We start from the raw sequence: 17,048 nt of genomic DNA on the forward strand, positions 1-17,048 counted from the left end.
TTCTAGCCATCCTGCAGACACCTGGGATCAGTTCTTGACATGTGGCTTGGAAAGTAAGGGAGCATAATGCCATAGATTTTAGTCTCCTGCGGGTTTGTGTCTCCTCAATGCACGTGAGTGGATTAGCAATAAACACAACCACTTGGCTGGTGTACTCCCTGATGGAGTGACCCAGTTAGAGGCTTAGCCCGGGGACAGGAGAAGCAAGGCTAGTTGGGGACTGTCAGGGAAGCTTCCCAGCTGGGGCTGGGGGCTCCTGCTATTCTAGTCAAGGGTACAAACAAGTGTCAGAGCCAGGGGGAAGGTCCCTGCTATTGCTTTAACCCCAGGGTCATTTCCTTTCTGGCCATGTAGATAAATAGAGTGGAGTAAGATGAAAATCCTATGGGCCTCGTATTGGAGCTTGTTCCCTCCATGGTGTCACCCGTGTCTTCGGGAAGCAGCCATTGTAAGTGGTCTTCTGGGTTTTCATCCGATTGCTCACCAAACTTGAGAAACGTCCAAACTCCGTAATGTATTAATATACCCAGCGTGACAGGAGTCATTACAGCACCCTCAGCAATGACCACGCAGACTTTCAGAGTGGTCATGACCTAGTGAAAGTCACACGCTTGTAACTAGCCAGGCTGGGACAGACGCCCAGCCCCGACTCCGTCTGTCCCACTATTGTCTCTCAGATGGTGAAGTGGCTCCATCTATAAAACGTGTGGTTGCTATGAATTACTGTTGTTGGTAAGGAGAATTGGAAACATTCTCATTTCTAGATTACCTTTCAAATATTCAAATTCATGCACCAGTAGCATATGGCCAGAACTTTTATTTTTTCACTCAGATGTCTTCCAATGTGCTTCATTGAATTCCAAATCCACATCAGGTTTGAATTTTGAAAATGCCAACTGTATACTAACTGAATGTGAGAAATGAAGAAAACTTTCATAAATGTTTTTTTTTAAATAAATGGTGATTTATTTTTCTGCATTCAGATAAACCAGCTGTATGGATTTTTTTCCCATTTTGTTTCATTTGCATCTTGATAGTATCGAGGGAACAATATTGCTGATGTATTCTTAGCTGATTTTCTACAAGACCGTTCCACAACGGCACGTATCAAACATCCCAGGAAAATGGACCATGGCGTTCTTTTCCTGTCACCTCCGCTGGCCGGGAACGTGGACTTAGCTTTGGATGGATGGAGAAGAAGGCTTGGTTGTTCTCAGACAGCTGTGTCTGCTGTGTCTTCTGGGTCTGTCTAAAATTTTGGTCCAGTAATTATCTGACTCTGTTTTCTTCCCATTTGGAGTTGAGTTTCATTCGCAGGAGCTGTTCATGTTTGTGTCACTTAGCAGATAAGAGATTCTCAAGCACTTTAAAACTAATAAAGGAGGGCTTTTATCTGCTATCTTTTCCTCAGTTGCAGAGAAAATTAGTCTGAATGTGTGTGTTTTGCATGACCTCAGTCAGAGGCCCCTCACTGGAGAGAACATTAGCGTGGAAGCCAGAAAACCGCCCGAAAGAATCCAGGGATGGGGTCTTTCTTTCTTTCTTTCTTTCTTTTTTTTTTCTTTTAAAGATTTTATTTATTTATTTGAGGGAGAGAGAGGGAATGACTGGAGTGGAGCACAGGGAGAGGGAGAAGCAGGCATCTTACTGAGCAGAGAGTCCAATGTGGGGGGGCTTGATCCCAGGACCTCGGGATCATGACCTGAGCTGAAGGCAGACACTTAACCTGCTGAGCCCACCCCGGGGGCCCCCAGGGATGGGGTTCTAATAGTTTCATAAGGTTTGAGATGCCCACTTGTGGAAACTTCCCCCAGCCCTACCATCAAACATAGGAAGATGTACCACAATGTGTGATTTAGGCATTGTATGTCTTCAAATCTAAGTCAACATTTATTTTAAAGGAAAACCTTATTTGGCGTACCGCTAAGAAAAAATGCTGCCTAATATAATTAGATGCGCTCATTTCAGAGAGTTCAAATGTAGAAAAATGTGCATTTTAGAATTGTTGAAATGTAATTTAATTATGAGTTGAGCTGCAGTTGGGTTGTTGAGATAATGCTAAATTTTATAATTTTGTAGATGTAGATTTATTTCTAACATACAAAAAATCTAAAACACTCATGTGCCCATTACCCAACTTTGGCAGATCTGAACATTTCACCACATTTGCTTTAAATATTAAAAAAATCAAGAAAACATCATCGGGACGCCTGGGTGGCTCAGTGGATTAAGCCTCTGACTCTTGGTTTTGGCTCAGGTCACAATCTCAGGGTCATGAGATCGAGTACTGTCTTGGGCTTTGTGATAAGGGTAGAGGAGAGTCTCACCCCCGCTGCCCCTCCCCCTGCTCAATGCAAGCTCTCTTTCTCAAATAAATAAATAAATAAATAAAATCTTGGGGTACTTGTGTTCTCTCTCTCAGATAAATAAAATCTTTTTAAAAAATAAATAAAACCTCTTAAAAAATAAACAAGTAAAACATTGACAATACTGTCGCAGACCCCTGTGTGCCTCATGCTCTGATCTCAGGATGCCTCTCTGCCTTGTGACCCATATAATCCCCATCTTGATTTGGTGCTTATCATTCCCATGCATGTTTGTAAACATGTTTGTATCCACAAATACATTTAACATTTTAAAAACACAGTTTGGGATACCTGGGTGGCTCAGTCAGTTAAGCGTCTGTCTGGCCTTGGCTCAATCACGATCCTAGGGTCCTGGGACCCAGCCCTGCATCAGGCTCCCTGCTCAGCGGGGAGTCTGCTTCTCCCTCTGCCTCTCCTGCTGCTTGTGCTCTCTTTCTCCCTGTCTCTCAAATAAATAAGTAAATCTTTTTTTAAAAAAGTTTTAAAAACTTCATTTTTCTTAAGTAGGGAGGATTAGGATAAAGCACATTGATGTAATTCATTGCATCCTTAGATTAAAAAAGGAAAACAATATATTTTATAGCTTTCCCAGTGACTCCCTTTGTATTAGTGGCTCATCCTGGCCACATGAGTTGGGCTCCGTGATTATCTTCCATACAGAGATAGAGCAAGTTCATGCACACTGAGGACGGCTAGCTGCTCTGTCCCCCACTGGAGAGGCTTCCCTGGTCAGTTTCTCCAGGACCTGACCCCTGTAACTCCCCAGCACCCGCACGAGGAATACTCCAGTCTGGCTGGCGTTCCCGCAGCTCCGTGGCAGGGTTCTTTGCTGCTTGGAATGCTTGCTTTCTGCAGAGTGGTGAAGTGGCTTAGGGGATCCACCCGGAGAAGCAATGTCTGTTTCAGAGCCACAGATAGATATTAGGGGGGCGCAGGGACCATTCCTTCCCGTGCCGCTTTGCAGCCCTGATTATGCCTAATGGGTGCACACCCACAAGCTTGTCCCTGATCTCTCAGGTCACTGTGAATTCCAGCCTTTAAGGTAAGATCTCGTCTTTGGTTTCTTCCCCAAAGGCCCATGCAACAGAGTACTGCAAAGCAGCGGCCTCTCCTTTTGAACGGTGGTGGTCCTATCATTGCCAGTCATACTGGATGCACCTTGACCCTGGGCCTTTTGAGCGCTTGCATTAAGAACTGGGTTGTCAGGTGAGTGATTCTCAGACACCTGCAGTCCACGTGTGGATTTGGTGCAAATATCACAGGGGTCCCTTATGCTCTTGTGCCGAATGCTTCCAAACACACGTCAGAGTCCCCCAGAGTAAGCGGAAAGGTGAGCCCTGCTCTGCATGAGATTCAGGCCATAAGTTAAATTCATGGTGGTAAAAGCAAAGCTAAATGATATAAAATTCCTTCCTTCTACAAGAGGCTGGGAACTCGGCTGCGCGGAGCCCGGGAGCCCGGTGCAATAAGGAAAAAAGGCCAAGCTAGCCCGCAAAAGTCTGTTTATGCGTTCTGCCTGGTTGAACCGCACATTTCCTCGGACGGGTTTTGCATTCTAAAAAAAAATAAAATAAAATTTAGAAGTAAAAATTCCCCTAAAACAAATTCTCGTATCGATTTGCCTAATAATCGGTTCACCAGAAATTCAATTCCATTTTGGGTGTTTTTGCATTCATCGCTAGTATCTCAAAAAAAATTATTGAATTTAAAATAATTTAAAATTTATTTTAATGAATGTTAAATTCATTAAAATAAATTAATAAAATTTATTTTAAAATATGTCTATAAATTTAAAATTTAAAAATGAAAATTAAGCATAAACCTAAATTTAAAAACAAGCTGGGTGTGCCCCCGAAAAGGCTCTATTTATAAACCTCATCATGCCCAAGAGACGGCCAAAGAAGGAAAGGACATTCCCATGTCAAAGCACTCAAAAAGGTTTCAAATTATAGGCAAACTGCTCATTAGGTGACTGGCTTTAGGCTAATTGACCTGGAGTCAATGGCATCCAAAAGTTGACACTTTTGTGCTCAGGGACACTCTCTCAGGCCTGTATTCATCTTATTTCAGACCAAATTCTAATCAGCTCTCTTATTTGGTTTCCCAGCCCCTGGCATATTAGATGTGAATCAAACAGGGAGAGAAGGGGAGAGCCAGGCCACTTCGCATGGTGAGAAGGCCAGCTGATACCCTGACAGCCAGGAGCAGCGAGCAGAGGCCAGAGAGAATTAAAATGTAAATATAGGGATTAGCAAGTCACAGGAGTGTGGGGCCTTTTCCAGTGCGGGTGACCGCCTCCTCCCCCTCCTGCCCCGGCATCTCTGGCTTCTGTGAGTACCCCTGTATCATGCGTGTGATGCCCGTCACGTCATGACGGATATTCGTAACAGGCTAAACCACATGCTGTGTACTTTGCCCAATTCATTGTTTTGTCGTACAATCCAATTTAGAAATGGTTTCATGCAAAGGAACCAAATCATACCCTTGAATCGGAGCATCTGCTGGAAGGTACCTGGTTTCCACCTGCCCTGCACAAGAGGACTCCCCAGAAACTGCCCATAGGATGCCTTCTGTTTCAGGATACCCCCCCTCCTTTACCCCCTACCCGCCTCACCCCCAACCAAACTAGAACAATTCAGTGGTCGAGAAAAATTTCACTTCTAAGAAGTCCTCTTTTCCCAAAATACGTAGCATGACTGAATCCAGTTAATTCTTGATCGCCAGGGTAGTGTGGGTAGGAGGTTGTGATAGCCCAAATCCCGATAAAATCCACCTTCAGTCACCACGTGCCTCTAAGTCTGGAACAGCTTATTTCCTTAGGGTGGTGTATTCGTCTGGAGAAAGAGAACCAATGGTTCGTTTCTGTCTGTCTGTCCATCTGTCCTTCTATTTGTAAGTATTGTTACTCCAGTTACTTTAAGTCGTTTACAACCAACTGCATTCATGAGTACACCCAGAGGTAGTGTGGCACGCGGAGAAACCATTAGATCAGGTAATAGAAGATGGGATTCTGCCATTTTATGTGGGACCTTGGGCCAGTCACTGACTTTGGGAGCCTCTGTGCTCTCTAATGAGAGGTGAGGTGGGTGACACTTGCCCCACTAATTCATCGTATAATCTCATCATAGTCAAATGGGGTGACCTATGTGAAAATGCTTGCCCATTCCCAACAAATGTAGATACAGAAGTCCGAAGTATATGTAAGGAACACCTGTTTTCTTGCTGTGGCTCTGCTCCTTAAGTTTGTAAGCACTGCTCCTGGTAAGGTCCAAAGTAATCTCTATCTACCTTGCTAATACTCAAAAGCTAGCTAGCCTTGACCCTACCGTCATCTTGAGATGCTTTTTTTTTTTTTTTTTAAGATTTTATTTATTTGACAGATTGCAAGTAGGCAGAGAGAGAAGGGGAAGCAGGCTCCCTGCTGAGCAGAGAGCCCGATGCGGGGCTCCATGTGGGGCTCCATCCCAGGACCCTGGGATCATGACCTGAGCCGAAGGCAGAGGCTTTAACCCACTGTCCCACCCAGGCGCCCCTTGAGATGCTTTTAAGAAGTGACATCGCTGTCACTACTAAGGTGTATCTGTTTTCTGTTTTGCTATGTCCTGGGGATGGGTTGATTATTATTATCATAGTATGGAGCCAAGAATGATTCAGTTTGGAAAAATGATAGGAAAATTTTGCTTATGTTTTGTAGGGTGATTTTGCCCTAATCCCCACGAATAAAATAGTGGTTTCTTTAAAACATGCCAGTTCAGAGTCATGGATCTGCCCTTTTAAAGCCTACAATTGATTGTTTAGTGCGAAAATTGTATTCAAGTGAAGCGCATCAGCATGCAAATCTAAAGTGTGGCCATTTTCATCTAGATTGAATATTATTAACTAGCCCAAGGGATGGGATGTAATTAAGATTTTGAACAGCTTACTTTTGTCTACTGCCATGAGTAACCTCAGCATTTAGAGTGGCGTCCTGGATTGAATAATGGGAATGTGGCCCGATGTGCCAACATCTATACATTTTGCCTCTTAGGTATAATAAAAGAATATTTGACTTTTTGCCACGGGTCTAAACATTTGATGAAGGCAGCGATTTGAACTTGAAGCAAAGAAGAGAATGTTCAGATTCCAGGAAAATCGCATTTCTTTCTGAATGATGGCAGATTTCCATCTTGTTAGTCATTCCCTCATTCTAATACCTTCTTCCATGGGCTTAGGAACAAAGACCAAGTGGGGACAGATGAAGCCCTTGTTGAGGGTTTATGCTTTTGCCTAATTAAAGCTGTTGGATTTACAACCTGCTAATGCAGCCTAGTTAGAAGGAAGGACAACTCTTAGCTTGGATCCACTTCAGAAACTTTGCAAGACCTCCCTCTGCCTTTCATGGGACTGCTAAGGCACATTTCTGGTAGCATCTTTATTCCGGTGCCATTCCGTGATAACTTCTTCTTGGGAGAGATAAGATGTTCACTTTTTTTTTTTTTTTTAAACTGCCCTACCCACAGCATTTGTAAAGAAAGAAAGAAAGTTGTCTATTTCTCCCAGGAGAAGTTAGTGAGAGGATCCATTGCATCCCTGTACTACCTTAAGCAGCTACCCAGCAGGCTAGGTTGGCACACAGCTCATTTCAGCCATCCGTATTTTCAGGTGTACCATATGTATTTAGTACATCATTTGATAATGCTAAAAAATATTAAAGCAGTGTGAGACGAAAGGAGAAAGAAGATGAATGTTAGCATTCCCCTGGGGTTCATGGGTGAAGGAATTAACACAGCGTGGCACTCTACCCTAGCTGTGTTTGTTTCCATGGCAACAGCTACGTACATGTTTCAGACTATCTACAGTGACACAGTTGCAGAAATAGTAGCTTGCAGGTTTCTGATATCGCATCAGTGGACAGGCAGCACGCACTATATTAAGTAAGTGTAAAAGAATTTAAAATATAGCTCTGATTCAGATGTATATTAGCTCGGCTGAGCCATGTGTCGGGGTTTTTGACATTCCCCTGCCTCACGACAGCAAAATCTGGGCAAAGTTGAAAGTTGCAAGATTCCAGTCAAACAATTGTCCTTGCTTGGGCAAATATCAAATGAAACAAATGTGAGTGAGTTACAAAGGTAAGAAAATGGCCTTGGCAGATGACATATTTAAGGTTATTGTCAGTGAAGCTAATTTTTTGGAGGGGGGCCGGTAGTGGTGGGTAAGGAATGAAAGCTTTGGTTGAAAATAGCTGAGTCTTAAAGCAGATCTGATGTGCAACAGAATCTGTAACTGATGCTGAGTTTATGGTAACTAAGGTCTTTGAATGTATCGTTGTAGAAATTGTTTTTATATAAAAATGATCAGGTGAGGAGCAGAGAGGTTGATTAGGTGTGCAGTTAAAGGGAATTTGGGGCTCCATTGTCTTTGCCGTATGCTTATGTAAATATCTCTCTTCTCGCGGGGATGACCCTGGTTTGTCTTTGACATTTGCTGCTACTTTTTGGTACCATTTGCCGGTCTCTGTGTTTATATCCTGCCGCCACCTTGTAGCCTGATAAGACTTGAGTGTTGGTTAGAGAGCAACCCAGTAAAGATGATAGACTTTGTAAGTGTGTGACTTTGCAATCGGATCGTACGGTAATTTAGGAGAAGTGTTCAAATATGTATTTATTTATGTGTTAGACCTCTGCTTTTGAATACAGCCTAAGTATTAGGTTAATGGATTTCAATGTGCACGTTATGATTGCGGGAGCTTTCAAGTATGTTGTAGTTCAATTTATACTGAGTTTTTAATGTCAAAATATTTTTATTTATGCCCATTATTCAGTTTAAGCCACATTTACCTTATAGTTTTATTATTCATGTATCAGTGAAGAGACTGTAAAATGGCATGGTAATTTAAGCTAATCTATTCGTTTGAGGAGGATTCATTTTCTGACCATAGGTGGACTTTTACAAAAAGAGTAGCATGAGATATGCAACTCTTTTGGTATGTACGAGACTGTGTTTTACGTGCACAGGAAACTACGGCGCCTACTGCATGTTGCTCTTCGCAGTAATTATTTGATTAGATGTTAAAAGAACACCTATCGGAGGGGGGAGGGGCTTGGGCACTCTGCCGCTTCCGGAACACCTGGGTGTGTGGAGGGCTGGGACAGATTCTGAATTATAAATCAGGGACTTGAACCCTGGAATATTCAGCAGCCTGGTGGATAGATACTATTTGCCTTTCTAAATAGGGTGATCCAAAATGAAACTGATGTTGAAGCCTCCCGTTTATTGCCTGTCTGTAGTCTGAGCCATCCAGGGGCGGAGAGGGACGTTTGTGTTTTCTCCCGAGAAATAACGTTTTGGTGGCTCATGCCCAGGGCAGCTCCCTCCTCAGAGGATGAGCCCCTCTTCCTAATGCCACACTCGTTTCTGGCCTGTTTTAGGGGCTGAGGGGAGGGCAGGTATGCAGACCCCCTCCCCATGCCCTCTGAATCCTGGTGGGCAGCTTCTCCGGTGACAGCTGCAGAAAGCCACCTGCCCCTGCCCCTCACCCCCACCCCCAGGAGGAGGAAGCAGATATGGTCGGTGTGAGGGTTTACATGATTTTCTGCTCTTACACTGGAGGGGCCCTGGAAACTTTGGGTTTATTACCATTGGGCTCTGAAACCAGAAATCAAAAAAGTGTCTATGAACTCCTTGGGATGCCTAACTCAACTTTTGTCTCTTTGGGAGCACTAGAGCAAGGCCTTCCAGCAGTTGAGATTTTTGGGTTTTCTTCTTTTTTATCATCTAGAAATATTATCCAGTATTAAGCAAAAAAAAAAAAAAAAAAAGAAAGAAAGAAAAAAAATCTCCCCCAAAACCTACACACACACACACACACACATAAAACAAAAAAATTAAGGGAAAAAAAATATACAACAACAACAAACCCATCAGTCTATACCATGTTGTTTTAACTCTTTTTTTTTTCTTAAGATTTTACTTATTTATTTGACAGACAGAGATCACAAGTAAGCAAAGAGGCAGGCCCGGGGTGGGGGAGCAGGCTCCCTGCTGAGCAGAGAGCCTGAAGCTGGGCTCAATCCCAGGACCCTGGGATCATGACCTGAGCCAAAGGCAGAGGCTTAACCCACTGAGCCACCCAGGCGCCCCTTAACTCTTTTTTAAGACTAGAAGAACACATGAACCTAGATGTAGAGCTCTAGGTGGAACCAGTCATTTGAATGTAAAATCCTGGCAGGGCTTGTAGGAAACTCAATTCCTTCCATTTGAAGGGCCAGGAAATTGATTTGGAAAAAAGAAATGTGAGGGATTCCCAAATAGTGGCAACACGGAACGAATAAGAGAAAGATGAAGGTACAGACTGATCTTATTACCAATCTTCAATGGTCGCAGAATTGCCAGGATACACTTCCTGCAGCGTAGCCCATTTGGAGTGTCCACGGCCCAGAACTTCTGAAGGTCCTTGGTGATCACGGGGTAAGAGCCAGTCCGTGGGCTGGTGTCCAGGGCTTTGCCCATCAGTCCCTCTTCAGCTGCCTCGATGTCCCGATCTTCTCTTCCTGAAGCATCTTATGGTGCTGCCCTAGGGGGCTAAATACCATGTGCTGGCCGTGTCAGGAAGTTTCTGGGCTTTTGCTCTGGCCACTGCCTCTGCCCAGATGCCTTTACACCCATTTTTCCAGGTTTGATTTCACTTCTTCCATAAAACCTGAAAGAGCTCTCCCTCTCGCCTTCAGTGGGATGACTTCCCCTTCCCGCAACAGTTTCTTTGTCTGCAATTGTAGCACTTAGTCCACAATATTAAGATGAGTCGTGTCTGTCCTTAACTGAGCTGTAAGTGTTTTAACGACAAGCCCGTGACGCGTAGACTTTTGTTGCTTTTACACAGTACTTCAGGCTGCAGCATCTTGAAAATCTCATAAAGGTATATGTTGTTGAATCCTCTCTGGGGCTCGTGTTCTCTGCTCAGAGACAGTCTGTGGGATACTGAGGCTCCTAGGGCTGTGTCTGTCACTGCACTAGGCATCTGGACCAATTCAGTCTCTTTTGCATGCTTCCAAACTTCTGGCTATTTGGCATCATCTAAACACAGAAACCCACTGAATGGCTGATTTTTTTCTTTCTTTCTTTTTTTTTCATATTTAGTGAATCATAAAATTTTACAGCAGAAGGAATCTTAGGGAGATGAACTCCTATTACAGAGGAGAGAATTGTGATTTTGAACTGTAAGGGACTTTTCCAAAGCCATATGGTTAGTTAGTGACCCAGGCATGTGGATCCAGCCGACAATCTCTCTACATGGTCCTGTCTACTGAACCTTTCTGGCTGTGGCCTTGGGTTTCACTTAAGACATCACCCAGCAGCTCATACTTTCTGCCCTGAGTTGGGATTGGCCGACTTTGTCTATTTAAACACCATCATCGAACAACAATCCTGTTACCCAGCCTTTGCAAAAGGTGATATCATTGGGATAGAATTAAAAACAAAAGTGGACTCGAGTTTAGCTCTGGGGCCCTGGGAGCAGTGCTAACAATTCATGAGCCATTGCCTTGCTGAGGACACAGCTGCTGCTGAACTCGGTCAAGTTCAGACCCTTAAAAAGAGTGGAAAAAAGAAAGCACATACTTTCCAGTGTCTGGGCACCACAGAGCCGGGCCAGCTGGGCACAGCACCGTGGCAAAAAGATCTCTTCAGTTTCAGAAATACGAGCCCCAAGCTTGCACACGGGGCCCGGGGGTGGGGTGTGGGGTGGGGGTGGGGGCGGGCAGGGAACGTGGCTGCAACTAGAGCTGATTGGCATTACACTCTGAGCTCCCTTCAGCCTGCAGTCCTGTCAGACCCCGCCCCTCCGGGAAGCCCAGGAACAGCTAGAGAAAGAGTCAGCCCTCCAAGTTGACAGAAGGAGCAAGCTCTGTATGTGTGTGTGTGTGTGTGTGTGTGTGTGTGTGTTTAAAGACCTGTGTCTGAGGTCGACAGGCTTTTTCAGAGGAACCCTAGGTTTTCTGTGTAAACGTGTACTTCCTCTTGTCCAGAGTTAGCCTGTTAAGGGAGTAAAGTGCAATTCAGGTTTCCAAGTTGGAAACCTGATTAATTTCTCTGCCAGTTACATATGGAAATAAATTAGTAAATGGTCCATCTGGGACTAAACTCCTGCAGAGATGATAAATTATCGCCATCGTATATGTCCGTGTTGCTGAAGACTGAGTTGTGCTTCCCAGGAGCTGCTGAAAGATAACAGGATGGTCTATCGTGGTCAGAGGAATAAAAAAAAAAAAAAAAAAAATTACGAGTGAAAAATTTACATTGAAGTGTTTCTGGGGAGAATGGTTTGGTGGATGCCAACTTTGCTGCTCTGGATGATTGTATCTGCAGAGATTTAAAAGGTGAGCCTCAAGGGCATAGGAAACATTCTGCTTTTATACTTTCAAAGGCCAATACAATAAGTATTAATTAGTACCCACATGTCTCAATGGGCAGGATAATTCTGTACCTTACAGTAACATTGCACTTTGTAATTGTCATAGCAACTTCTGGTCTTTTCTTTAAATTTCACTGAAGGTGGGGGGCAAGGCAGTGCCTCTAATTCTCCATCACAAAAGCACTGGGGTCTTGAGTGCAGGGGTCTCCCTGCAATAACTTCGATGGCGAAATGGCAGAGCTGGGGTGAGCAACTAGATACCATGGATTGTGAACCCTCCTTCGTTTCTGCCAGCGTCTCATATGACGTCAGAACATTTCAATATCCCAGTGTTCACCCAGCAGCATTGGGAACTAAAGCGTTGTATTTATGCCAGTTTTCTAGAGGCAAAAGCCATACCTTCTTGATCATGAAAAGTTTTTCTTTTCCTCTATTTAGAGATGTTGAGTGATGGTTTAACTTTTTTTTTTAAATGCCTTAATTTGTTTAAATTGAGGTGTCATTGACATGTAACATGGTGCTAGTTTCAGTTGTAAAACAGTGTTTGTGTTTGGTGTTTGTGTACATTTTACAGTGATCCCCACAATATGAGTCTACTTAGTATCCGTCGCCTTCCCTAGTTACAAAACTTTTTTTCTTCTGATGAGAACTTTTAAGGTCGGTTCTCTTAGCAACTTTCAAATGGGCAATAGGGGATTATAAACTATAATCACCATGCTGCGTACTACCTCCCCATGACTTGTTTATTTTATAACTGGAAGTCTGTACCTTTCGACCCTTTCTTTACCCTTTTCTTTACACCTTTCTTCCCTCTCCCCACACCTGGCTTAACTTTTTCCCTGTGATTAGGACACATACCACTATCCACATGAATTATTTTATAAAACTGAAACCACAAATGTCTTCAGGGGCTTCTGAGGTACGGTAACATTTTGCCCCCTTTGCAGAATGGCCTGAGGCTACTGTGACATCTAGATTCTTGTGCCTGCTTTAAAATTTTCTTTTGTTTCCTCCTCCTGGGCAGAGCTCTAGTGGTTAATTCTTGAAGCAGCAGAGGCGCACCCCTCTGGTTTAAAAAAAAAAAAAGTGCAGGGAAGCAAACTGGCTTTAGAAATCTTTGAGTCACCTGGTTTATCAGACACCAATTTCTAAACATAAGCGACGGATGCTGCGGGGTGGTCTTCACACGAGCAGGAGAAGCCGCAGGCCCTTGCCATCTACCTGTCTGAACTTGGAAGTCACCTTGTCTCACCCAGACCGCCTTCCCGTTTCTCACGTCTCTGCCAGACCCGGTTGCTCCATGCATCTGAACGGCCCCTCACGCTTCCTCGCCTCGGGGGCCTTTCCTTCTGTTTTTGGCCTGTTTCCACCTGTCAAAATCCTGTCGGGATCTCAAGGCCCATTATTGCTGTGGTGGTCTTGAGGCTTTCCCTTCCTTGCTCTCGCCGCCCCAGCCAGAAACAGATGTCTCAGAAACCCTCTAGCTGTTGATTAAAGGAAATCACACTGTCTGTATTTGAGTTGCCTGCATATGTATCTTGTCTCCCATAGTGGATGATATGCTTCTTTTTCTTTGTTTAAAAGGTTTGCTTGTTTATTTATTTATTTATGTTAACATCTTAATTTTATTTATTTCCCAAGATTCATTGTTTATGCACCACACCCCGTGCTCCATGCAATACATGCCCTCCTTAATACCCACCACCAGGCTCACCCATCCCCCACCACATTCCCTCCAAAACCCTGAGCTTGTTTCTCAGAGTCCACAGTCTCTCATGGTTTGTCTCCCCCTCCGATTTCCCCCAACTTACTTTTCCTTTCCTTCTCTAATGTTATTCCTTATGCTCCACAAGTAAGTGAAACCATATGATAATTGACTCTCTCTGCTTGACTTATTTCACTCAGCATAATCTCCTCCAGTCCAGTCCATGTTGATACAAAAGTTGGGTATTCATCCTTTCTGATGGAGGCATCATACTCCATTGTATATATGGACCACATCTTCCTTATCCATTCGTCTTTTCAAGGGCATCTTGGCTCTTTCCATAGTTTGGCGATTGTGACCATTGCCGCTATGAACATTGGGGTACAGGTGGCCCTTTTTTTCACTACATCTCTGTCTTTGGGGTAAATACCCAGTAGTGCAATTGCAGGGTCATAGGGAAGCTCTATTTTTGATTTCTTAAGGAATCTCCACACTGCTTTCCAAAGTGGCTACACAAATTTGCATTCCCACCAACAGTGTAAGAGGGTTCCCGTTTGTCCACATCCTCTCCAACACTTGTTGTTTACTGTCTTGTTGATTTTGGCCAGTCTAACTGGTGTGAGGTGGTATCTTAATGTGGTTTTGATTTGAACCTCCCTGATGGTTAGTGATGGTGAACGTTTTTTCATGTGTCTATTAGCCATTTGTATGTCTTCTTTAAAGGTTTATTTATTTATTTGAGAGCGTATGCACGCGCAGGCATAAGAGCAGGGGGAGGGGTGAACGGAGAGGGAGAAGCAGACCCCCTGCTGAGCACAGAACCCTGTGTGGGGCTTGATTTCATGACTCTGAGATCATGACCTGAGCCAATGTCAAGAGTCTTAATCTACCAGAGCACCCCGGTGCCCCAAGGACAATCCATTTCTTAAAGGCATAGATTTTTGTCATCCATTGTCTCTCTCTGACTCCTTCTCCCTCCTCAATCCTTAGTTGAATGCTTTGCCTGTATTTAAAGCTTAACACACAGTAGAGTCGGGTAGTTTTATTTGACAACGACTGAATAAATGTCTTTGAGTGGGTGGATAAATTAATAATCAAAGGCATATCAGAATTACTTGGAGGGCTTGTTAAAACAAATTGCGGGGCCCCACCTCCAAACATTCAGATTCAGTAGATCTTGGGTGGGAGCCAAGAATTTGTATTTCGAACAGACTCTCAGGTACATGTCTGCTGCTGTTCCAGGGACCATAGTTGGAGAATCACCGATCTAAGGAATTTATTTCCTGATGTTCCCTACACTGAAGTTCATAAGATAACATCATTCTTTTCATGAGAAAGTCTATTAATTTGGCTTCCTTGAGACATAGGCTAAAAAAAAAAATAGTCTTCTATCAGAAATTATATAGCAATCCATCTCCTGTACCAACTTTTCTATTTTGTAAGATTATTGGTTAACTGTGGGCCAGTAATCTGTAGCATAAGCATTTAATGAGCTTGAGTTTGATGGGATCTTTCCCCTCAGGAGCAGAGCCAGAGTAATTTTATTTGGTAGCAACAGAAGAGAGCATCATTGACTTTGGAGCCTGTGAACCTGGTCAACCCAGCGGATCAAGCCTGGTCCACTTGCTGGATCGCTGGCCTTGAATGTGGCCGGTGCTCGATGGTTTTCCTTTGTGTAGACAAGTGTTTCAGTGGCAGCTGGAGAGAAGTGAGAAGATCTCACCAGTGTCACAATGACCATTGTAGTAAAGTAAGCCAATCTCATGATATCTGTGGTGTGTATTTTCAAATTTCTAGGTCCTTTTATGCCCTGTGAGGCGGTTTTAAGAATGCTCTATCCGGAAAGACCCAGTGGTTCAATAGCTTCCCAAGAAATAAGAGATAACTGTTGCAATTGATTTTTTTTTTCCCCTGAAGTGTTGCATCTTTTAGAGTCAGGCCAGAGATGACATCCATTGTATTTGAGAGGGTCCTTTCTCTTCCTCTGCTCTAATCCTGACTTCCTTCTGCTCCTCTCCACCAGTCACTAGAAAGCATCATCTCCTAAGACCGGCGTTCGTGTGATGATGGAGGCCTGTCTGTCCTTTCCGTGACTGGAGCAATGCTGACCTCGGTTTCCTGGACCCATTCCGACTCAGGTAATCAGGCTCTGCCTTCCCCTGCTCACCTACACCTCAGGGAGATTGCACTGAATAAATGAAATACCAAAGCTATATTTAAATGCAAATGCCAAATTGATTGTTTCTTCATCAATTGGTATCCTTTCCCAATCTTCCTAATGATTAATTTATGCAGCTGATCAGACTGACAATGTGGTCAATCCAATTTAGGCATTAAGATAATGAAAACATTCAATCACATCTTTATTTAAAATTTTGGTGTGCGTCCTAGACACACAAAGCAACAGGAACACTGCTGGGAATTTTCACCTAGAAACTGCCTTCTACCCGTAGTTCCTCTAAATCAGTTTCTTTCCCATAATATCATGTTTTACTTGAATTCTATTAATTTTTCTAATCTTTACCTTTTAGTGGAATTCGTAATTATTACTCAGTATCTGTTATGTGTTCTTGGGGCACATGGCAGTAAAAAGAATATAAGACGTGGCTCTGTCCTTATAGAGTCACGGCTTCGCCAAAGATCCATGACTCAAGGAAATGGCAGATGGTGGTGTTCAGCGTAGGGCCAGGGCTGCGTACTAATTAATGGTAGCTCTCTGGTTCAGGGAATTGAGAGACTTTGAGGACTGGGATTGAAATAATTAGGGAAGAACTCATGGAAGGGGGGGGCCTCCAGGAGGCTTTTCTTTTTTTTTCCTGTGGATCTTTTGGCCTGGCCAAGGGAAGAGGAGCAACACGGTGCCTGGATAGGTAGGTGGGAATGAGCCCACCGTGAGCCTGGATAGTCGGGGCCCTGGGTGGGTGGGGCAGACAGGGGTCAGAGGACCCTGATCCTCTGTTCTGGCCAGAGCCAGCTTCCCCCTCAGAGCCAGGGTCCCTGAGGGTTCCCTTGGGGAGATTCTACCTGCCCTGTTACAGAGGGCCGTGGCTAGAAGCTTCCTCCAGGGACAGTGGTCATCGTTGCCACGCTCCTGGCTTGACTGCTACCGGACTGGCCTTTTCTGTTTCTTCGGTCCTGTCCACATCTGGCCTCTGCCTGTCTACCTGATTATTTACTCTTCTCTTACACACCTGCCCACTGCCTGCCACGCTCAGCCTGGCAGGTGTGGCTTGACAAGGCCTCAGGGATAAACCAGAGGCTGTGTGAGGTCAGTACCTTGGTGACTCACAAAGCACCATTCAGAGTCGGGAGGTTGAAGGGGAGGAAGCAGAAGCCAAAGACATGAGTCTGTGAGTCGATGCCGAGAGTTCTGAAAGCCAGACTCAGTGAGGGTCCCAAGGCTGAAACAGGGGCCACGGTCAGGGATGGGGAGCCAAGAGCCCTGCTTAATTCTGGGAGAGCCCCGCAAATCCTGCCCTCACCTAGCTCTCTTCCAGTGCTGCTGGATAAAGCGGTGGTGGCTTTCACTGCCCTGGGTCTTAAAGGTGCTGCTGAGAGTGGCTTGCCAAGACTCCTGCCCATCCTG

General features: G+C 44.3%; 1 protein-coding gene across 4 annotated transcripts in view; it reads left to right on the forward strand.

The window, feature by feature from the left end:
• Window positions 1–17,048, forward strand: part of FOXN3 (forkhead box N3) — a 397,011-nt gene that overhangs the window by 97,653 nt on the left and 282,310 nt on the right. For 3 of the 4 annotated variants that reach the window (XM_059373549.1, XM_059373550.1, XM_059373551.1), the window contains exons 1-2: window positions 7,290–7,477; window positions 15,486–15,600. The gene's annotated coding sequence lies outside the window, so the exon portion shown is untranslated. Of the gene's footprint in view, window positions 1–7,289; window positions 7,478–15,485; window positions 15,601–17,048 lie in introns of those variants that run through there. The other variant, XM_059373546.1, reaches the window with a different exon arrangement.

The sequence above is a fragment of the Mustela nigripes genome, chromosome 13, assembly GCF_022355385.1.
Source record: "Mustela nigripes isolate SB6536 chromosome 13, MUSNIG.SB6536, whole genome shotgun sequence".
NCBI lineage: Eukaryota > Metazoa > Chordata > Mammalia > Carnivora > Mustelidae > Mustela > Mustela nigripes.